This window comes from Pseudophryne corroboree, chromosome 8 (genome assembly GCF_028390025.1).
Source record: "Pseudophryne corroboree isolate aPseCor3 chromosome 8, aPseCor3.hap2, whole genome shotgun sequence".
In the NCBI taxonomy this organism is placed as follows: domain Eukaryota; kingdom Metazoa; phylum Chordata; class Amphibia; order Anura; family Myobatrachidae; genus Pseudophryne; species Pseudophryne corroboree.
Genome location: NC_086451.1, coordinates 273050086 through 273075072, shown reverse-complemented (window position 1 = coordinate 273075072; position 24987 = coordinate 273050086). Strand labels below are relative to the sequence as shown.

The following is a 24987-nucleotide window of genomic DNA, read 5'->3' as shown; positions in this document are numbered from 1 at the left end:
GTAAGCCTATTACAAGTTTCAGCCCATTAGTTGGCTGTGTGGCATCATAGAGTGTATAACAGTGCGGCCTGACAGTCAGTTGTTATGGTGATGGTTTTTTCACGATTGTTTTACATGTTGCTAGGAAACGAAGGGTCCGGCACAGGCGCAGATGAGCGCACGTCGCGGGAGCGTGACGTCACCGGCCCTGCGTCCAGCGGTTCCTGTCTCCATGTGGGTGTCTTCACGGGTGTTTTAAAGTATAAAGGTAAGCTGTTTTGTATTATTCCTTGTTCTGACGAAAGTTTTGTAAAATAAAACTGAAACGTTAACCCATTGTGGCGTGCGGCGCCCATTCTGTTTATGTGAAGTAAGAAGTCCGTTCGAGTGCCACTTTTCTCCTCTACACTATATTGCCTTGCTGCCCAGCACTGCATTGGAGGCACCGAGGCACCTATACAGCCTGGAGACGGAGTGCCGGTACCCTTGCTACGTACATAGTTCAGGAGGAACAAGTGAGGATAGCACCCCACAGCCCTCCTGTTTCTTACAAGGCACCTGTCCATCATTTACTTTCTCCGGAAGAACCACACGGGTGGGTGATTGTTTGCACCAGCACGGTTTGTGCTACTACACTGTGGTGAACTGATTAACGGACAAGGCACGCACACCATGTCTTATGAGGCCAGTGGCTACCGCAGTATAGCCTTACCCTTAGGGGAAACTCTGAGTTTTTCGGATGCGGAGGCACAAGATATCTATTTTACAGATGATTTCTCCACTGCTAAAGGCTCTGACTCCAATGAACAGCTATATTTTGAGCTCCTTAAATATAAGAAAAAAGAAATGGACTTTCTAATGCACGGGGTTACCCTCTCCGATTACCATCGCAACAAACAAATCCCCAGGGGATTCCGGATCAGGAATACCCCTACTATTGGGAGATATAACCAAGATTTTTGTAGGAGATGGGTGGCCGTACTCAATAAGTGCAGTTTTGATCTCATTATTTTGGTAATAGAGGAGTCGGCGCGAGAATTAAAATTGATAAAATCCAGTATCACTAAGTTTGAAGATCTACATATGGAGACCCTGACGGCCGATCAGGAGACTAAATGGCTGGAGAAATTAACTGAGCAGATGGACACTTATAAAACCAATTTGGTCAAATTCAAGAAAGAGAAGCTTGCCACAGTCCAACGTGACTATATGGAAAGCAAGGTATACTCTTGGGTCCAAAATCCTGGTGCTCTGAACCGCCAGAGGTTTAGGGATAGGAGGAGGAATTTCAGAAACACTGACCGGGATACCTCTAGTGGCGAATACACTTCCTATAGTGGATCAGAGGAGGCAGGTACGTCTGGTTCCAGTAAACCCCCTTTAGGGGTTCGCACCCGCGCTCAGCGCGGAATACCCCCAAAAACCGCACGCGGAGGGGGGGGCAGTGGAAAAGAGACCTCAAAAAAAGGTCCAAAAGCGAGGAAGTAACCACTGTATTCAATCTATCTGACCGGATCCTGACTCAACATGAACTTTCCCTCCTTAGTAAAGGCTTAACATTTATACCATCCGGGAAATTTGATGTCCTTCAATGGCAGGTCGACTCCTACAGGTTTGCCAGACAGCTCAGAATTAAGGAATATTTTGACAAGCAACCTACGCAACAAATAACCCCTGGACCTTATGTTCCTCCTCAACTTAAGGTCAGGTCTAAATTCGACCCTTTTTCTAATAACCTCTCTCTGAAATGTTATACACGAACCCTGGATCAGAAAGTGATCAGACATGGCAAGAGTGCTAAAGCCCTACATAGTAACATAAATAAACAGGAACGTTTGGCATTAGCCAATCTGCGGTCATACACTGATATAGTGATACGGACCGCCGACAAGGGTGGCGGTATTGTTGTACTCAATCTCTCCGATTATAAAAAAGGAAATCTATTCTCAATTGAACGACCCTGATGTTTACAAAAAACTGGAACTTGACCCAACGGTACAGTATAAATTCGAGCTTGATGATATACTGACTAAGGCGCTGGAGGATGGTATTATTTCAGATTCTATGTTTAAAAATTTGAGGCAGGAGTATCCCATTGCCCCTGTCCTCTATACCATACCCAAAATCCATAAAAATTTGATGAATCCACCTGGCAGGCCGATTATCGCTGCAAGGGATTCTTTATATTACAAAGTCTCCCAATATATAGACGTGTATTTACAGCCAGTGGTGCAAAGACAATCTATGTACCTTAAAGACACCACTTAATTCCTTAAAAAATTACAGCAGTTTTCGCCCCTTCCTCCGGGGTGTTTATTATGCACGATGGACGTGGTATCCCTATATACCAATATTCCTCATGAAGAAGGCATGACGGCCACAAGAAATTTACTCCTCAGCGATACAGAATACAGCGGTCCTGATATTGATTTTTTAATCCAGTTACTGGGACTTACCCTTAAGCGCAATTATTTTCTCTTTGACGGCCAATGGTTCTTACAGCAAAAGGGTTGCGCGATGGGGTCATGTGTAGCCCCGGCGTTCGCGAACGCCTTCATGTTTTCCAAAGAGAGTGACTTGTTATTTGATTTTCCAGTTTTTGCACAGGGGATAGTGTGGATTACAAGATTTATAGATGACGTGTTCCTGATATGGCAAGGAGGTAAGGAAGATCTGGAAGATGCTATACGACAGATCAACACTAGAGATAATAACATTAAATTCACCTATGTTATCAGTGACTCGACTGTCAATTATCTGGACGTCAAAATATCCTTGGTAGATAATTGTTTGTCTACTGACCTCTACAAGAAGCCCACGGACCAGAATACATATTTACATGCCTCCAGCCAGCATCCTCCGGCCTGTATTGGGGGCATCCCATACTCCCAGTTTTTGAGGGCACAGAGAATTGCTGATACATATGATAAAGCGGAAACAGCAATTAATGAAATGTTGCATATGTTTCTAGCAAAAGGTTATAGATATGAAGACCTGGTCCGAGCAAAGTCCAAAGCCTTGGCGGTACCTAGGCCACAGTTGATGGAACCCAAATCCAAAGGTACGCCGGACAAGAAAAAATTGCCATTTGTCCAACAATACCAACATGACAGCAAATTCATGGTCAAAACAGCCAAAGACCTATGGCCGATTGTGACTCTGGATCCTGAATTGAAGGGATTCAGGGATCATCAGATTATGCCATGTTTCTCCAGAAGTAAGAATCTCAAAGATCTACTAGTGGTTAATGATATTTCTCACCTTCAACAACCCCCCAAACTGAATTTTCTTTCACGCAAGCCTGGCTGCTATAAGTGTACGGGCTGCACAACCTGTAGCTATTTGGAACCCGGGAATTCTTTTAGTCATCCGCACACTGGGAAGAAAATAGACATTAAGCATGTATTGACTTGTACCAGCAAGTTTGTCATATACTTCATACGTTGCCCGTGTGGGCTGCTATATATTGGCAAAACTACGTGCACTCTTCGTGAAAGAATGGCGACACATAGAATGTCGATTAGGCATGCATTGGAGGGCTCGGATTCCGAACAGCCGGTGGCTCGTCACTTTAAATTGCATAGGCACACTTTAGCCACATTGCGCTATAAACTCATAGATCATGTCCCCCCGAATGTTAGAGGTGGCGATAGAGGCAGGAGGCTACTGCAACTGGAGGCGCGATGGATCCATTCATTGGACACTGTGGCTCCCAGAGGACTGAACGAGCAATTGAATCTTAATTGTTTTGTCTAATCATCCTGTTCCCGTTTTTATTATATATACTTGTTTGCTATAGCTGTGCATAGCTTCGGGCCTTGTAGTAAGCCTATTACAAGTTTCAGCCCATTAGTTGGCTGTGTGGCATCATAGAGTGTATAACAGTGCGGCCTGACAGTCAGTTGTTATGGTGATGGTTTTTTCACGATTGTTTTACATGTTGCTAGGAAACGAAGGGTCCGGCACAGGCGCAGATGAGCGCACGTCGCGGGAGCGTGACGTCACCGGCCCTGCGTCCAGCGGTTCCTGTCTCCATGTGGGTGTCTTCACGGGTGTTTTAAAGTATAAAGGTAAGCTGTTTTGTATTATTCCTTGTTCTGACGAAAGTTTTGTAAAATAAAACTGAAACGTTAACCCATTGTGGCGTGCGGCGCCCATTCTGTTTATGTGAAGTAAGAAGTCCGTTCGAGTGCCACTTTTCTCCTCTACACTATATTGCCTTGCTGCCCAGCACTGCATTGGAGGCACCGAGGCACCTATACAGCCTGGAGACGGAGTGCCGGTACCCTTGCTACGTACATAGTTCAGGAGGAACAAGTGAGGATAGCACCCCACAGCCCTCCTGTTTCTTACAAGGCACCTGTCCATCATTTACTTTCTCCGGAAGAACCACACGGGTGGGTGATTGTTTGCACCAGCACGGTTTGTGCTACTACACTGTGGTGAACTGATTAACGGACAAGGCACGCACACCATGTCTTATGAGGCCAGTGGCTACCGCAGTATAGCCTTACCCTTAGGGGAAACTCTGAGTTTTTCGGATGCGGAGGCACAAGATATCTATTTTACAGATGATTTCTCCACTGCTAAAGGCTCTGACTCCAATGAACAGCTATATTTTGAGCTCCTTAAATATAAGAAAAAAGAAATGGACTTTCTAATGCACGGGGTTACCCTCTCCGATTACCATCGCAACAAACAAATCCCCAGGGGATTCCGGATCAGGAATACCCCTACTATTGGGAGATATAACCAAGATTTTTGTAGGAGATGGGTGGCCGTACTCAATAAGTGCAGTTTTGATCTCATTATTTTGGTAATAGAGGAGTCGGCGCGAGAATTAAAATTGATAAAATCCAGTATCACTAAGTTTGAAGATCTACATATGGAGACCCTGACGGCCGATCAGGAGACTAAATGGCTGGAGAAATTAACTGAGCAGATGGACACTTATAAAACCAATTTGGTCAAATTCAAGAAAGAGAAGCTTGCCACAGTCCAACGTGACTATATGGAAAGCAAGGTATACTCTTGGGTCCAAAATCCTGGTGCTCTGAACCGCCAGAGGTTTAGGGATAGGAGGAGGAATTTCAGAAACACTGACCGGGATACCTCTAGTGGCGAATACACTTCCTATAGTGGATCAGAGGAGGCAGGTACGTCTGGTTCCAGTAAACCCCCTTTAGGGGTTCGCACCCGCGCTCAGCGCGGAATACCCCCAAAAACCGCACGCGGAGGGGGGGGCAGTGGAAAAGAGACCTCAAAAAAAGGTCCAAAAGCGAGGAAGTAACCACTGTATTCAATCTATCTGACCGGATCCTGACTCAACATGAACTTTCCCTCCTTAGTAAAGGCTTAACATTTATACCATCCGGGAAATTTGATGTCCTTCAATGGCAGGTCGACTCCTACAGGTTTGCCAGACAGCTCAGAATTAAGGAATATTTTGACAAGCAACCTACGCAACAAATAACCCCTGGACCTTATGTTCCTCCTCAACTTAAGGTCAGGTCTAAATTCGACCCTTTTTCTAATAACCTCTCTCTGAAATGTTATACACGAACCCTGGATCAGAAAGTGATCAGACATGGCAAGAGTGCTAAAGCCCTACATAGTAACATAAATAAACAGGAACGTTTGGCATTAGCCAATCTGCGGTCATACACTGATATAGTGATACGGACCGCCGACAAGGGTGGCGGTATTGTTGTACTCAATCTCTCCGATTATAAAAAGGAAATCTATTCTCAATTGAACGACCCTGATGTTTACAAAAAACTGGAACTTGACCCAACGGTACAGTATAAATTCGAGCTTGATGATATACTGACTAAGGCGCTGGAGGATGGTATTATTTCAGATTCTATGTTTAAAAATTTGAGGCAGGAGTATCCCATTGCCCCTGTCCTCTATACCATACCCAAAATCCATAAAAATTTGATGAATCCACCTGGCAGGCCGATTATCGCTGCAAGGGATTCTTTATATTACAAAGTCTCCCAATATATAGACGTGTATTTACAGCCAGTGGTGCAAAGACAATCTATGTACCTTAAAGACACCACTTAATTCCTTAAAAAATTACAGCAGTTTTCGCCCCTTCCTCCGGGGTGTTTATTATGCACGATGGACGTGGTATCCCTATATACCAATATTCCTCATGAAGAAGGCATGACGGCCACAAGAAATTTACTCCTCAGCGATACAGAATACAGCGGTCCTGATATTGATTTTTTAATCCAGTTACTGGGACTTACCCTTAAGCGCAATTATTTTCTCTTTGACGGCCAATGGTTCTTACAGCAAAAGGGTTGCGCGATGGGGTCATGTGTAGCCCCGGCGTTCGCGAACGCCTTCATGTTTTCCAAAGAGAGTGACTTGTTATTTGATTTTCCAGTTTTTGCACAGGGGATAGTGTGGATTACAAGATTTATAGATGACGTGTTCCTGATATGGCAAGGAGGTAAGGAAGATCTGGAAGATGCTATACGACAGATCAACACTAGAGATAATAACATTAAATTCACCTATGTTATCAGTGACTCGACTGTCAATTATCTGGACGTCAAAATATCCTTGGTAGATAATTGTTTGTCTACTGACCTCTACAAGAAGCCCACGGACCGGAATACATATTTACATGCCTCCAGCCAGCATCCTCCGGCCTGTATTGGGGGCATCCCATACTCCCAGTTTTTGAGGGCACGGAGAATTGCTGATACATATGATAAAGCGGAAACAGCAATTAATGAAATGTTGCATATGTTTCTAGCAAAAGGTTATAGATATGAAGACCTGGTCCGAGCAAAGTCCAAAGCCTTGGCGGTACCTAGGCCACAGTTGATGGAACCCAAATCCAAAGGTACGCCGGACAAGAAAAAATTGCCATTTGTCCAACAATACCAACATGACAGCAAATTCATGGTCAAAACAGCCAAAGACCTATGGCCGATTGTGACTCTGGATCCTGAATTGAAGGGATTCAGGGATCATCAGATTATGCCATGTTTCTCCAGAAGTAAGAATCTCAAAGATCTACTAGTGGTTAATGATATTTCTCACCTTCAACAACCCCCCAAACTGAATTTTCTTTCACGCAAGCCTGGCTGCTATAAGTGTACGGGCTGCACAACCTGTAGCTATTTGGAACCCGGGAATTCTTTTAGTCATCCGCACACTGGGAAGAAAATAGACATTAAGCATGTATTGACTTGTACCAGCAAGTTTGTCATATACTTCATACGTTGCCCGTGTGGGCTGCTATATATTGGCAAAACTACGTGCACTCTTCGTGAAAGAATGGCGACACATAGAATGTCGATTAGGCATGCATTGGAGGGCTCGGATTCCGAACAGCCGGTGGCTCGTCACTTTAAATTGCATAGGCACACTTTAGCCACATTGCGCTATAAACTCATAGATCATGTCCCCCCGAATGTTAGAGGTGGCGATAGAGGCAGGAGGCTACTGCAACTGGAGGCGCGATGGATCCATTCATTGGACACTGTGGCTCCCAGAGGACTGAACGAGCAATTGAATCTTAATTGTTTTGTCTAATCATCCTGTTCCCGTTTTTATTATATATACTTGTTTGCTATAGCTGTGCATAGCTTCGGGCCTTGTAGTAAGCCTATTACAAGTTTCAGCCCATTAGTTGGCTGTGTGGCATCATAGAGTGTATAACAGTGCGGCCTGACAGTCAGTTGTTATGGTGATGGTTTTTTCACGATTGTTTTACATGTTGCTAGGAAACGAAGGGTCCGGCACAGGCGCAGATGAGCGCACGTCGCGGGAGCGTGACGTCACCGGCCCTGCGTCCAGCGGTTCCTGTCTCCATGTGGGTGTCTTCACGGGTGTTTTAAAGTATAAAGGTAAGCTGTTTTGTATTATTCCTTGTTCTGACGAAAGTTTTGTAAAATAAAACTGAAACGTTAACCCATTGTGGCGTGCGGCGCCCATTCTGTTTATGTGAAGTAAGAAGTCCGTTCGAGTGCCACTTTTCTCCTCTACACTATATTGCCTTGCTGCCCAGCACTGCATTGGAGGCACCGAGGCACCTATACAGCCTGGAGACGGAGTGCCGGTACCCTTGCTACGTACATAGTTCAGGAGGAACAAGTGAGGATAGCACCCCACAGCCCTCCTGTTTCTTACAAGGCACCTGTCCATCATTTACTTTCTCCGGAAGAACCACACGGGTGGGTGATTGTTTGCACCAGCACGGTTTGTGCTACTACACTGTGGTGAACTGATTAACGGACAAGGCACGCACACCATGTCTTATGAGGCCAGTGGCTACCGCAGTATAGCCTTACCCTTAGGGGAAACTCTGAGTTTTTCGGATGCGGAGGCACAAGATATCTATTTTACAGATGATTTCTCCACTGCTAAAGGCTCTGACTCCAATGAACAGCTATATTTTGAGCTCCTTAAATATAAGAAAAAAGAAATGGACTTTCTAATGCACGGGGTTACCCTCTCCGATTACCATCGCAACAAACAAATCCCCAGGGGATTCCGGATCAGGAATACCCCTACTATTGGGAGATATAACCAAGATTTTTGTAGGAGATGGGTGGCCGTACTCAATAAGTGCAGTTTTGATCTCATTATTTTGGTAATAGAGGAGTCGGCGCGAGAATTAAAATTGATAAAATCCAGTATCACTAAGTTTGAAGATCTACATATGGAGACCCTGACGGCCGATCAGGAGACTAAATGGCTGGAGAAATTAACTGAGCAGATGGACACTTATAAAACCAATTTGGTCAAATTCAAGAAAGAGAAGCTTGCCACAGTCCAACGTGACTATATGGAAAGCAAGGTATACTCTTGGGTCCAAAATCCTGGTGCTCTGAACCGCCAGAGGTTTAGGGATAGGAGGAGGAATTTCAGAAACACTGACCGGGATACCTCTAGTGGCGAATACACTTCCTATAGTGGATCAGAGGAGGCAGGTACGTCTGGTTCCAGTAAACCCCCTTTAGGGGTTCGCACCCGCGCTCAGCGCGGAATACCCCCAAAAACCGCACGCGGAGGGGGGGGCAGTGGAAAAGAGACCTCAAAAAAAGGTCCAAAAGCGAGGAAGTAACCACTGTATTCAATCTATCTGACCGGATCCTGACTCAACATGAACTTTCCCTCCTTAGTAAAGGCTTAACATTTATACCATCCGGGAAATTTGATGTCCTTCAATGGCAGGTCGACTCCTACAGGTTTGCCAGACAGCTCAGAATTAAGGAATATTTTGACAAGCAACCTACGCAACAAATAACCCCTGGACCTTATGTTCCTCCTCAACTTAAGGTCAGGTCTAAATTCGACCCTTTTTCTAATAACCTCTCTCTGAAATGTTATACACGAACCCTGGATCAGAAAGTGATCAGACATGGCAAGAGTGCTAAAGCCCTACATAGTAACATAAATAAACAGGAACGTTTGGCATTAGCCAATCTGCGGTCATACACTGATATAGTGATACGGACCGCCGACAAGGGTGGCGGTATTGTTGTACTCAATCTCTCCGATTATAAAAAGGAAATCTATTCTCAATTGAACGACCCTGATGTTTACAAAAAACTGGAACTTGACCCAACGGTACAGTATAAATTCGAGCTTGATGATATACTGACTAAGGCGCTGGAGGATGGTATTATTTCAGATTCTATGTTTAAAAATTTGAGGCAGGAGTATCCCATTGCCCCTGTCCTCTATACCATACCCAAAATCCATAAAAATTTGATGAATCCACCTGGCAGGCCGATTATCGCTGCAAGGGATTCTTTATATTACAAAGTCTCCCAATATATAGACGTGTATTTACAGCCAGTGGTGCAAAGACAATCTATGTACCTTAAAGACACCACTTAATTCCTTAAAAAATTACAGCAGTTTTCGCCCCTTCCTCCGGGGTGTTTATTATGCACGATGGACGTGGTATCCCTATATACCAATATTCCTCATGAAGAAGGCATGACGGCCACAAGAAATTTACTCCTCAGCGATACAGAATACAGCGGTCCTGATATTGATTTTTTAATCCAGTTACTGGGACTTACCCTTAAGCGCAATTATTTTCTCTTTGACGGCCAATGGTTCTTACAGCAAAAGGGTTGCGCGATGGGGTCATGTGTAGCCCCGGCGTTCGCGAACGCCTTCATGTTTTCCAAAGAGAGTGACTTGTTATTTGATTTTCCAGTTTTTGCACAGGGGATAGTGTGGATTACAAGATTTATAGATGACGTGTTCCTGATATGGCAAGGAGGTAAGGAAGATCTGGAAGATGCTATATGACAGATCAACACTAGAGATAATAACATTAAATTCACCTATGTTATCAGTGACTCGACTGTCAATTATCTGGACGTCAAAATATCCTTGGTAGATAATTGTTTGTCTACTGACCTCTACAAGAAGCCCACGGACCGGAATACATATTTACATGCCTCCAGCCAGCATCCTCCGGCCTGTATTGGGGGCATCCCATACTCCCAGTTTTTGAGGGCACGGAGAATTGCTGATACATATGATAAAGCGGAAACAGCAATTAATGAAATGTTGCATATGTTTCTAGCAAAAGGTTATAGATATGAAGACCTGGTCCGAGCAAAGTCCAAAGCCTTGGCGGTACCTAGGCCACAGTTGATGGAACCCAAATCCAAAGGTACGCCGGACAAGAAAAAATTGCCATTTGTCCAACAATACCAACATGACAGCAAATTCATGGTCAAAACAGCCAAAGACCTATGGCCGATTGTGACTCTGGATCCTGAATTGAAGGGATTCAGGGATCATCAGATTATGCCATGTTTCTCCAGAAGTAAGAATCTCAAAGATCTACTAGTGGTTAATGATATTTCTCACCTTCAACAACCCCCCAAACTGAATTTTCTTTCACGCAAGCCTGGCTGCTATAAGTGTACGGGCTGCACAACCTGTAGCTATTTGGAACCCGGGAATTCTTTTAGTCATCCGCACACTGGGAAGAAAATAGACATTAAGCATGTATTGACTTGTACCAGCAAGTTTGTCATATACTTCATACGTTGCCCGTGTGGGCTGCTATATATTGGCAAAACTACGTGCACTCTTCGTGAAAGAATGGCGACACATAGAATGTCGATTAGGCATGCATTGGAGGGCTCGGATTCCGAACAGCCGGTGGCTCGTCACTTTAAATTGCATAGGCACACTTTAGCCACATTGCGCTATAAACTCATAGATCATGTCCCCCCGAATGTTAGAGGTGGCGATAGAGGCAGGAGGCTACTGCAACTGGAGGCGCGATGGATCCATTCATTGGACACTGTGGCTCCCAGAGGACTGAACGAGCAATTGAATCTTAATTGTTTTGTCTAATCATCCTGTTCCCGTTTTTATTATATATACTTGTTTGCTATAGCTGTGCATAGCTGCGGGCCTTGTAGTAAGCCTATTACAAGTTTCAGCCCATTAGTTGGCTGTGTGGCATCATAGAGTGTATAACAGTGCGGCCTGACAGTCAGTTGTTATGGTGATGGTTTTTTCACGATTGTTTTACATGTTGCTAGGAAACGAAGGGTCCGGCACAGGCGCAGATGAGCGCACGTCGCGGGAGCGTGACGTCACCGGCCCTGCGTCCAGCGGTTCCTGTCTCCATGTGGGTGTCTTCACGGGTGTTTTAAAGTATAAAGGTAAGCTGTTTTGTATTATTCCTTGTTCTGACGAAAGTTTTGTAAAATAAAACTGAAACGTTAACCCATTGTGGCGTGCGGCGCCCATTCTGTTTATGTGAAGTAAGAAGTCCGTTCGAGTGCCACTTTTCTCCTCTACACTATATTGCCTTGCTGCCCAGCACTGCATTGGAGGCACCGAGGCACCTGTACAGCCTGGAGACGGAGTGCCGGTACCCTTGCTACATATATATATATATATATATATATATATATATATATATATATATATTTAGGGATCCCTGCACTCTCACACATCACAGCCAGCAGCTGGGGTGCCAATCAAAGTCCAACCTTACACAAGGTGGGACCCATAGTACAACATACTTTATCTCCACTATGTGGAAATGATAGCACTCTCCAGACTAGGATATCAAAATAAATCAAAGATTGTTCACATTTAATGTCAAAGTCAATCTCACAGTTCCCAGAAGGTGTCCATCGTTTCGGTCCACACCAGGACCTTTTTCAAGGTTTAGGCAGCATAGTCAGAAGATTCAACTTTTCAGCACAAGTCAAAGTGGAGGTAGGAAACTGGAGCACAAGATTACAGCCTCACAGGTCCCTGTTATATACTACAAAAAGGCGCTAATCCCACCTCCAGCAGCGCCGGGAACGGGGTGGAACGCATAGGTGAACCGCAGACGTCACTTCCGGTCAGTGCCGGAAGTGGGTCGCGTCACCTTGCGCACAATATGTGTGCACCGCATGGACGTGTGGTAGCATACCCATCCTGTTAGACATGAAATATAGGTGTGGGGCTTCTATATACTTAGTTCTACAGGCTTCCATCCGCATTAAATTAGTAGTGGACCGCTACAATGAACCGCAGACGTCACTTCCGGTAAAACCGGAGAACTTTCGACAACTTGTCTAGCGCAGAATGTAAGGCCCTTACTGCACTGAAAAAAGACACCAGCATTGTTATTAGGCAAGCCGATAAGGGTGGTACAAAATGTACAATGTACAAATGTACAAAAAGAAAAGAATAATTAAGCTTATCAGTCCATAACAATGGTCCAGGATACATTAGTCCACCAACACATTTCATCTAGCAAAAACGTCATCAAGGGGATGGTAAAGCAGAGACATGGAGAGATATTTATACCTATGGTGATTAAAGATGGATGCCACATGTGGACCAAACACTCTGGCATCACTTCCTGTCACCAATCTCCAATTGAAAGAAACAGCTCAACACAATATAAATTTCATATATTTATATAAAACTTCTGCAATGCCTATCAACTATGCAGTTGAAGCAAACCTAAAATTATGAAAAACACTTAGATTTAAAATGCAATAATAAGTATATGAGGAAAAGGAAATTCTGGCCTTGGAACGTACCTCGAATGCACCGCCGGACTTCAGTGTTGGAGAGAGGAAGCTCCGCGCGGTGGAGTGCATGTGGAATATAACACTGGGCTTCCGTAATATTACATCATAGAGAAGATAGGAAGCACGCGCAGTAGAGCGCAAATGGAACACACCGCCAAGACACCTTGGTGGCAATGCACGTGGCACGATTGTGTTGTATCCAGAAACAGTACCCTGTTTTTGGTCTACACATTAAATATGAGCAATATCATTCATATAGATATAAAAAATACATATAAAAGGATACATATAAAATATAAAGGATGTAAAATATATATATAATAAAAATGAATACAACAAAGTCCCTTAATAAAAAAGAAGTTGGAAGCGGACATCATCAGGCGTAATTTTAAGTGGAATGCACAGCCAGTTTCCTCAGGGGAACGCACAGCCAATTTGAGTAGTATTTATTCAAGGATCCATAATGATAGACAGAGAATATACTGAAAATCAAACACAATTATGAGTATATGAACTCAAAGCATTCAATAGTTTAGCAGATGTTACCCCTACGAGATGGATCACTAGTGACAATCCTAATAATGGTTCATTAAAACGAAATGTATATTTAAGTGGTAAAACATACGTTTTTAAGGAATTTTTATATAAATATTGTGATAAGAAGAGAATGAAGGTGGTGATAATTTATCGTGCTAATATATTGAAGGAGGTGGACAAAAAACCGTAAGAATGGGGCAATTTCAAAGCTTTCATTGAATCCATAGGGAGCAAGGGTCTGGAGTTCGAAGATACCCCTCCCCTTCCCTCTTACCAACTCTGACATCTTTCTCCCATGTATCTGGCGAGGAAGTCATGGCCCTCATCCGTTCCTCCCCCCCCCCACAACCTCACCGCTCGACCCTATCCCCTCCCACCTCCTCCGCTACCTCTCTCCTTCTGCCTGTTCCCATCTTGCCCACCTTCTCAATCTCTCCCTTTCATCAGGCACTGTCCCCTCTGCCTTCAAGCATGCTCTTGTCTCCCCTATTCTTAAAAAACCTACCCCTGATCCTAACACTCTCTCCAACTATCGACCCATCTCTCTCTTCCCCTTTGCCTCCAAACTTCTTGAGCGTATTGTCTATAATCGCCTCACTGCCTTTCTTTCCTCTCACTCACTGCTTGACCCATTCCAGTCTGGTTTCTGTTCTCTCCACTCCACTGAAACTGCCCTCACAAAAGTCTGCAATGACCTCCATGCAGCCAAATCTAAGGGCCACTACTCTCTGCTTATTCTTCTTGACCTCTCTGCTGCTTTTGACACTGTGGACCACCCTCTCCTTCTGCAAATCCTTCACTCTCTTGGTCTGCGTGATACTGCCCTCTCCTGGCTGTCCTCCTACCTCTCTGATCGTTCCTTCTCTGTCTCCTCTCATGATGCTATCTCCCCCCCACTTCCACTAACTGTTGGTGTCCCCCAAGGCTCTGTTCTTGGTCCTCTCCTTTTCTCTCTCTATACGTCCTCTTTAGGTGAACTCATTAGTTCTTTTAACTTCCAATACCACCTCTATGCTGATGACACTCAAATCTACCTCTCCTCCCCTGATCTCTCCACGGCTCTCCTCACTCTGACCTCAAACTGTCTTTCTGCTATCTCTTCCTGGATGTCTCAGCGCTTTCTTAAACTCAACATGTCTAAGACTGAGCTGATCATCTTCCCACCCTCCCGCACAGCCTCACCTCCCACAATCTCATTATCCATTGATGGCACGACTATCTCCCCTAGCCCCCAAGTACGCAGTCTTGGCTTAATCCTTGACTCCTCCCTCTCCTTCAAACCACACATTCAGCACCTCTCACAAACCTGTCATTTTCATCTCAAAAACATTTCTAGAATCAAACCTTTTCTCACCCAGGATGCCACTAAGATCATTATTCACTCACTGATTATTTCCAGACTGGACTACTGTAATCTCCTCCTAACTGGCCTCCCTGACAATTACCTCTCTCCACTCCAATCTATCCTCAATGCTGCTGCCCGGCTCATCTTCCTCACCAAACGCACTACGTCTACCTCCCCTCTCCTACAGGCCCTCCACTGGCTTCCCTTCCCTTTCAGAATCCAATTCAAACTTTTCACACTCACTTACAAAGCTCTCACCCACTCCTCTCCCATCTACATCTCTGACCTTATCTCCCTTTACTCTCCCACCCGTCCTCTTCACTCTGCCAATGCACGCCGACTCTCCTGTCTTGTGATTACTTCCTCCCACTCCTATCTCCAAGATTTTTCACGTGCTGCTCCCTTTCTCTGGAATTCTTTACCTCTCCCCCTCAGACTCTCCACCTCTCTACAAAACTTCAAACGGGCTCTTAAGACCCATTTCTTTACCAAACCTAGCCAAATCTCAACCTAACCCTCTGTTTCATGCTCTCTATGTACCCCATCTGTGTCACCCCTGTCTGTCTACCCCTCCCCTTAGAATGTAAGCTCTCACGAGTAGGGCCCTCTTCCCTCATGTGCTTATACTTTTCTTACTTTAATAATCCTCAACTGCCCAGATCCCGCAGTTCTTTGGCCACCTGGAACTTATCTCTTTGTTTACTAGTGTAGTTATGCTTAGTTGCCCTGTACTTGTCCTATATTGTCTTCAACTGTAAGTCACTGTTTTCCTGTTTTGATTATGTGCATATGTACTCTGTAATTGGGCGCTGCGGAACCCTTGTGGCGCCATATAAATAAAGGATAATAATAATAATACAAAACATCTTTCTTTTTGATAATTTATTAAGGACGTCTCCTCCCCTTTCTGCTGGTTTTACAATTTTGATAGCTTTAAAAGATAAATCCTCGATATTCAACTGATGTTTGTCTGTGAAATGTCTATATATCGCATCAGTGGTGATTTTGTGTTTGATATTTCGAACACGTTCTTGTATATATAATTTCAAAACTCGCTTTGTCTTTCCTACATATTTCAAATTACATGTACGTTCCAGGATGTATATTACAATGCTTGAATAACAGTTGATAAAATATCTGATTTTGTATTCCTTAGAGTTATCATGGTTTGAAAAGGTCTTCCTTTTGTGATGGACATGTTTACAAATACTGTACTACAATAGCCTTGGGTATTTCACAGTGACTGCTGTCTCCACTCTTAAGAGACTTGAGGCCAGAATTACCTTAAAATTTTTGGTTTTCCTATACACAATTCTTGGTTTTTGTGGAAGAATGTCCTTCAGAACTGGGTCCATGAGTAGTATATTCCAGTGTTTAGTTAGTGAATTTCTAATTTTATCCTCCTGACAGTTATAAGTGGTAACAAAAGAGATAAAACTTTCTCTTATTTCTGCTGTTGTCTGTAGAGCTGATACTTCTTCAGTCCTCATTGTTTTTGAGATGGCTTGATTGACAATAGTTTTCGGATAGTTTCTTTTGATGAATTGCTGTGAGTACACTTGTAGTTGGTTTTCGTAGTCCTCTACTCTGCTGCAGTTTCTTTTTACTCAATTGAAATGTGAGAACGGGATGTTATTCCACTGTGTGGCATGGCAGCTGTTGTAATGTAGATAGCTGTTTGTATCGACTTTTTTGATGAAATTACTTTTTAAAATCACTTAATTTTTTCCTTTAAGCACTAGATCCAGGTATTCATTTTTTTATCTGTTGAGGTTGTAGGTGAACATTAAGTTGTAAGTATTGATGGAAATGAAGTAAAAAAAAGTCACAAAAACAGCTTCTTCACTGTCCCAGATAATTAGTATATCGTTAACATAGATTTTGTATAAAATCAGATGTTTTGAAAATGGATTATTGGAATATATGGTCTCTTCTTTCCAGCTTCCCATAAGCAAGTTAGTGAACCTCGGGGCAAGTATTGTCCGCATAGCCAGCCCACAAGTTTGGATGAAAACTCAATTCAAAAATGTTAAATTAATTGTGACTTAAAATGAAACAAATAAAGACACATATTACTTCATTATGAAGTGTTGGCAACTCCACGTCCTGATATAGGAATTTTTGACATGCTGTTATCCCTTTCTCATGCTCAGTGCATGTGTATAGACTTTGGACGTCTATGGTAATCCAAAGGTAACTTGCTTTCCATTTTAGTTGGGATACTATATTTAATATGCTGTTTGTATCCTTTAGGCATGAAGGTAGTTTAGTCACCAGTTTGTTTAAAAAGAAATCTATCTATTCTGACAGATGTGTAGTTAGGGATTCTATTCCAGCAATGATAGGTCTTCCAGGTGGGTTAACTAAAGATTTATGTATTTTCAGTAGAAAATAAAGTATGGGAATCACTGGGTTGTAAACTATGAGATATTGAAATTCATCTTTTTCCAAAACTTGATTGTGAAGGTATTCTAATAACAAGGTTCTTAATTCATCCACAAAGATGTTGGTGGGGTCCTGAGGTAGTGTTTTATATGAAGTTTTATCATTCAGTAAACGTTTTGCCTCACCTTCACAAGCCAGTCAGTCTAGGATAACTGTAGACTGACTGGCTTACAAAGGTTATGCAAAATGTTTACTGAATGATAGAACTTCATATAAAACACTACTTCAGGATCCCAGTGATTACCATAGTTTCCAACATGGAAGTCCGGCAGTGCATTCCAGGTCTGTTCCACCGCCGGAACTTTCTTTTCCTCATATACATATTATTGTGTTTTATTATCAATATGCAATTAAAACTACACACTATGTCTTTGCTGTATTTTTTTTTTTCATGTACCAAAAACTACTCATGATTGGTCTAAAGATTGACGAATTATCATTTAAGATAAGTCATCAGAGATATTTTGTTTTCTCTCACTATCTCACTAAAAAGACACACATTGCACTATTAGGCGCTTGAATTATTCACTTCTTTGTGTACTATTGAATGTGGATCACAACCACAATATCACTTGTTTCCAGCAGCCACTCATATATTAAATGAGGAGTGAATTTCTACACTTTTAAATCAGTGCCATTTTCTCTGTTTCTTTCAAATATATATATATTTCTTCCAAAACAGTCCACACTGTAGCCTTAGTAACATATGCTGGGGTAGCATCCATATATAGATACGGTCACCATGACCCATCCACTCCAATATAGAACCAGTAGTAAGGAGCACTCACCAGTCTTCAAAAGCCTTTTCTTTATTATCACCAAATCAAAACCATTGGTAAAGGGGTATCGGCGTTTCGGTCCCAAATGGGACCTTTGTAAAGATGTATACTGTATACACACACACACACACACACACACACACACACACACACACACACACACACACACACACAAGGACACATATTATTTAATAATAAAATTAAGGGAATTTAAAGGGATTACCCTCCACATCAACTGGTAGAATGTTCACTCAACAGCAAATAATCAAAATCAAGAGATACACGTCTTCATTTATGTTCCATAACAGTTTTCAAAAAATGAAGTAATAGATAAAAAAAAGACCGCTAAAAATTATTATGTGGCACCTGTAGGGAAAAATTGGTTAAAAGAATATGTTTACAGCCCCTTTTGGGGTACTTAGAGTGTCCACAGTCCGTGCGGGTAGCTGCTGTTTGTATTAGCCTCTCCCTGACTTGCCCTACCTTGTGGCCTCAGATGTTTTAATCTCTGTGTACCGTCCATGCTGGGTTACAAGCTTGTTTCCTCCCAGACACCTCAGATCGCTGTGTCCAGCAATCGTGGATCCTGGCGGGTGACGTCACGGCAAGCCGCCGGCTGAATGCAGAAAGCAGGCCAAGCAGACAAGTCCTGATGCTGTGTCTCATTGCCTCCAATGCGTTTGGTGCATCTAAGCGCACTTAATCATGATTCACCATGATTAACTATGACTAAGTGCGCTTAGACGCAAGAAAAGCATTAAAGGCAATGCGTTTCGTGCGTCAAAGTGCACTTTTCCCTACAGGTGCCACATAATAATTTTTAGCGCTCATTTTTTTAATCTATTATCGTGTTATCATATATTGAACAGCTTTTACACACATATACAGTGCAATGAAAGCCCCTTTCTAAAAAATGTAGTAAACTTAGGACAGTATACTGTATAGGAAACTTCCAATGATACAGAGGAGTAGTTGTTACAATCACACCAAAACCCTTATGAGTTTAAGCTCACTAGGTGGATAACCAATAAGATTCTCTCAGATATGATTTTTTAGTGTTTTGATGAACGGCTTGTATATATGTTTTGATTACCTTAATTGATCTAGACAGGTGAAATGAATTGGATCACCCAATAGAACATAAAAGGAGACCTTAGTGGTCATTTGGTATATGCTCCTGAGGAAGCTGGTCACATTACACCAGTGAAACGTGTTGAGCCTAAACACCACTGTGCCTTGCCGTCTGGATCTCCTACTTGCATGCTGGATTTCAAGCTCCTTTGACCAAACGGATTCCCCGCTTTACAGAGAACTCTTTCCTAGCTGAGGAAAAAAGTGGACTGCACCACCATTACCTTGGCCTACCGGTATCTATTAATCTCACCTCCAGACTTTGCTTAGTCTAAAATCTGGTGATGCTACTTTTCCCAATGATTGAATGTATCTATGAGTCCTAGCCAGCCCTTTTGTGGAGACCTTTGGCAACCATGCTACACCAGCACAGAGAATTGGTGATATATATTAATATTCATAAATGTTTGATTATACATGTTGTGTGTAATTTTTATAAATTGTTATATATATATATATATATATATTTAATATTACAAGCCGTTCTATTTTTCTATCTTTCTATAAACAGTCAGTGCTGATATACATGCTTTCCTTTTTGTTATACAGGTTGAGTATCCCATATCCAAATATTCCGAAATACGGACATTTTTTAGTGAGAGTGAGACAGTGAAACCTTTGTTTTTTGATGGCTCAATGTATACAAACTTTGTTTAATACACAAAGTTATTAAAAATTTTGTATTAAATGACCTTCAGGCTGTGTGTATAAGGTGTATTTGAAACATACATGAATTGTGTGAATGTACACACACTTTGTTTAATGCACAAAGTTACAAAAAATATTGGCTACAATGACCTTCAGGCTGTGTGTATAAGGTGTATATGTAACATAAATGTATTCTGTGCTTAGATTTAGGTCCCAACACCATGATATCTCATTATGGTATGCAATTATTCCAAAATACGGAAAAATCCCATATCCAAAATACCTCTGGTCCCAAGCATTTTGTATAAGGGATACTCAACCTGCATAACCGTACAGGAACTGACCCTTCCCTTACCGGCTGCTGTTGATTGCGCATCTGATAATACCTACTATTTGACTCAGTATTTAGACTATTACTATACATCTCTGTTAGAGGGAGGAATGGTTGTGGTGATGAATACAGTATTTTCTATTGCTCCATGCAAAAAAATAGAATAAACTGAGAATATATAGTGGTTTGCTGGTATATTGACTCAGATAGATATGGGGCCAAATGTATTGAGTCCAAGTTGGCTAGAGGTGCAGGTTCCCAGCTGAACTCAAACATTTTTTAAAGCACCAATCATTTACTGTACAAGGCATGGTTTTGCCTTGTACATGACAGTTGCTTTAAAAAATGTCAGAATTCATTGCTACCTTTTTAAAGCATTTCTAATAAAAGTGTTTTTTTAATTAAGAAAGGATGGAGTGCACCACCTTTGAAAATGATTCCCCTTCTCTTTGGTCCATTTGTACAGTATATATGCATGATTCAGTGGGTAGCACCCTGTTTCGGACAGGGGCATGAAGGGCCCACCGCATTATTGAGGCCCATGCTTAGGGGTGCGGCTAGTCTCCAGATGGGATGTGGCCTGCTGGCACATTGGTTTGCCTAATCAGTGCATGTGCTGGGACCCTTGATAAATATATGTATTAAATACTAGTGCATACATGATAATGTACCAAAGAAATACCAGAAATGCACTGTAGAAATACACCATAGTTCTGTATAATTCATGTGCACAGTAAGGAACCAGAACCTTAGAGGAGAGGGCAGGTCCCCAGGAATTAGGTTTCATTGGGGTTTTTCCCTGCACCTCTGCGGGCCAGTCCAACACTGGCACCAACAGATTAAATTCAGGTATGAATACAATAACACCCTGTTTGTGATACATATTTGTAAGGTCCCTTATCGGAAATATTTATCTCTGAATCAACTCCAAAGCAATTCCAAATCAATAAAGCAGTTTAATTTTATAAATTCAATTATAGGAGAACAACTAATGTACTGTAAAGCAAAAACGTAATGCCCTTGTTTTCATCATACTAGACTTTATACATTAGCTAAAAAGTTAGATATGTTTTGTCAATAGAAGCCACAACACATGCTGCTGTTATTTCTTACTGACTCAGCAAGGACAATGTACTGATATTGTAAGATCTGTTGATTTCTTTGTTTGTTTGGGTCATTGGAAACATTGAATTTTAAACCCACACATGACATATTGGCCTATGCATTGCATCCACATCAATCTCCAGCTCAAATGCAAGAACAGAAAATCAATTTGTTCTACTGCAACTGGAATATGTTCCAGAAATGTTAACCACAAAAAAACACAGACACATGAAGAATGAAGAAACCCCTAATAACCTAATTTAATTAAAGTACAAATTAAATTATACTATTAATTAAACAGTAAAAACAAAGTTCAATAAGTACATGGAAATATTTTCTTTCTCTTTCCCACATAAATAAGCATGTGCCATACGCTATGCAGTGTAGCGTGTAATACAGGTCATTCATCTCTTTTGTAGATACAAGTGATTGAAAAAAATGGAATGTACATACAGTATGATTGAAGAAACTGAAAATATTCATGGTAGATCAGTAGATCTGGTTTAGGACGCCTTTATTTGTATATGTTAAACTATGTGCTTGGTTTTAGAAAACAGCTTTATCATATGGATCAGTAATCCTTAGTTCAAGATCTGTGTGCTGTTTTCATAACATTTTCAAAGTGCAAGACTGTTACTATAAAACTGCAGAACAGCATCTAAAGAATCCAGCAGTGTTGTGATCCTGCCTTAGACACCCTTCCCCCTTTGTGTTAATGAATGCAAGCATGAATTCACTTGCTAATACAAAAGAAGCTGTGTGTAATCCCTGTGCTGTGCAGGATGGATGAATAACTCACAGCTCTCGCACTGCCTAATTTGCGTTGGTTTTTATTTTCACAACCTATAAAGGCAATTACTACAGAGATGCAAATTCAGGTTTAAAAACAGCATTTGGGTGGTGTGCTGTAGATGGTTTATGCAGGACCAGCAGAAATTCAAGATACAAATGCCTAATGAGTAAGCTAAAAAAATATTTTTAGAGCATCCAGATTTTAGAATATAATTATAGAGCTCTCTTTGGTTAACAATTATGTAATATTATAGGAAATCCATGAAAGAACAATGGTGAAGGAGCCCATATATCTTTGAAGCCTGTCCTATTTTGTAAATTTAATGACCGTTTAAAGTCTGTTATCAGTTGAGGATGACCTCAAGATTCCAAATAGGAAAGAGTGCTTATCACTCTGGAATGCACAGTTAAGTCCAGCTAATTGACTGGAGCTAGGTGTGGAGGAAGATGGTGAGGGTGGTTGTTTTATGACACAAGTAGTAAAGATGGGATGAAGTCAATATACCGGCTTTCGGGATCCCGCCATTCAGGAGACTGGAGCCAGAATCCCAACAGCCTGCATTTTACCGGCAGATGGCCTCCTGACACCCTCTCAGTATTTCTACTCGGTTGATGGGTCCACACCAACAACCGAGTAGGAATAGAGCCCATGGTGAGCAAAGTTGCCGCGATGCTGGTATTCCAGCAAATGGGATGCCGCTGTCAGTATATTGACAGCTGGCATCCCATCGGCCGGGATATCACATGTATCCCATCACAATGCCTATTAATTTAGAAATTTTTATTGGTCCCTTTAATCGTTACATTTGCTTTTATCAGAACATTCTAGAATCATGACATGCTTTTACATTCAGATTGTCATGTTGCATTTGTTACAATGCTGATAAATACAACTAAAACCAAAACCTTTAGATGATTAGATCAATTAACAGATGCCCTTGGAACAGATCTACAGTCAGAAGCTAATCTCTAACTCCTGTCAAACTGTATTTGTAAACACTGGGCTACTCACTTACTGTACAATGCTTATATTATTGTGAAATCATTCTTGTGCTACACTTCACAATTCACAAAGATCTAATTTGGAAGATTCTATAAATGTTTCCCCAGCACAAAGATATAGTACTTGTTTCTATGGTTCCTACTCAACTGACATTTGGATATTTGGTTAGCAATATTCTCCATGTGCAGTAAATTCACATACAGTACTGTACATATTGAAAAGAGAATAAAGCATAGAAAGTACAGTATTATGAAACATTTGCAAGCAGCATAACAGGATTTCATTCCAATGTTCTGTCAAATATTATTAAGTATACGTCTGACCAATTATGTAGTAACACTAAGGGGCCTATTCATCAAATGAACCATGTCAAAACAGATCTCACCAGCATTCATCTAAGTAACACAGAGTACTGTAGTCCCCATAATTCTCATTGGGGACTGCGGTCTTCACCAATATATCTTGCTCTAAAATGCAAACATTCAAGGCTTTGCCCCCAATAACTAATGCCAATGGCTTGATTTCAGCCCATGCTCAGTTGGTAAGTTAGGTCCTAACCCAGAACTAAGTGATAGCACAAGCTCATCAGACCCAATATCCATGCAAGAGAATGTCAATAAATAGCCCCCCAAAACAGCACCTTGCTGCAACATGTGTACTTTTTTGGACCCCTTTGATAACAGTAGTAAATAGATCCCTATATTATTAATTTGTGGGTATTGGGTCCTTTGTTTAAGGTTCATACATAAGGGCATTGCTAAAACTTTCATAAAATCACAACATTTTGAACTAGTCTTCGCACATATATGAATACTTAGGTTATTTCTATTTAAATAATTTCCTATAATTTCAGTTATTTATGGTTTGCATTAACACAATTTTACTAGGTATAGAATAACCAAACAATATCTAACCATTTGACTTTGTTTTTAGTACAAAAAGACACCAAGCACTGAGAATAAAGTGAGATAGAACCAAACCTTCCCTTATATATAAGGAGATTCTAAAGAAGATGGTTCTTTCTTCGTTCTCCTTCCAAAGTGTTTCCTGGTTTGGTTCCACTCATATGCCATATTTTATGCCAACAAAGTATAGACAATACAATAGTGTAGTATGTCAATGGATTTCTGAGGTGAATGTCTACCCTTGTGTTTAAGAGATGATCCTTATTTGATGTAGTGGAAATCCACTAGACCCTCCACCATTCTTCCTAATAGTAAGCAAATGGCATACCAAAAACTCCCAGAAAAGGTAGTGATTTCATGCTGATAAAGGTTTCTTTCTCTTCTATGAATCTATATGTCATACCAGAATTCACAATATGTGAAATAAGCCAATGCACATAAAGGTATATTTGTCACACTAAATGATTAGACTGTTGTACCCCAACTCACAATCATACTGGTGAAGTCAAACATGTCAAGGTATCTTTTAGTCACCTCTAGGAATATTATTGGCATACCCCAACTGACAATTCTGGTAGTGGATTCAAACACATCAAGGTATCTTTCAATGTTCGAGAAGCCACCAGATTAAGAAAAAAAAGGGTATTTATTGCACACTGCCACAAAAAGTTGGATGTTTGTTATCCAAATCAAGTAAATATAAATTTATCCAGAGTAAATATAAAAATGCATAAAATGGGAGCTTTACATGATCTCACCGAGGGAGAGGGCAATGGGTAGTTGGTAGTTGGTACATATAACCTGATAGCGGAGGCATGGACAATCCTTCTCTACCAGGGTCCCAATCGTACAAAATACCCAAGATTAAGATGTTTAAATGAAAATGTGCCAGCAGAGGGGAGCACATTCATTTATTTATTATTATTTATTAACAGTTGC

At 41.6% G+C, this 24987-nt stretch overlaps 1 long non-coding RNA gene across 1 annotated transcript in view; it reads left to right on the top strand.

The window, feature by feature from the left end:
- LOC134947715 (uncharacterized) overlaps nt 1–19638 on the top strand; it is a 134945-nt gene extending 115307 nt beyond the window's left edge. The window contains exons 2-6 of the long non-coding RNA XR_010182718.1: nt 125–247; nt 3927–4049; nt 7728–7850; nt 11529–11651; nt 19242–19638. This is a non-coding gene — a long non-coding RNA (uncharacterized LOC134947715). The remainder of the gene's footprint in view (nt 1–124; nt 248–3926; nt 4050–7727; nt 7851–11528; nt 11652–19241) is intronic.
- The last annotated feature ends 5349 nt before the right edge of the window (nt 19639–24987 follow it).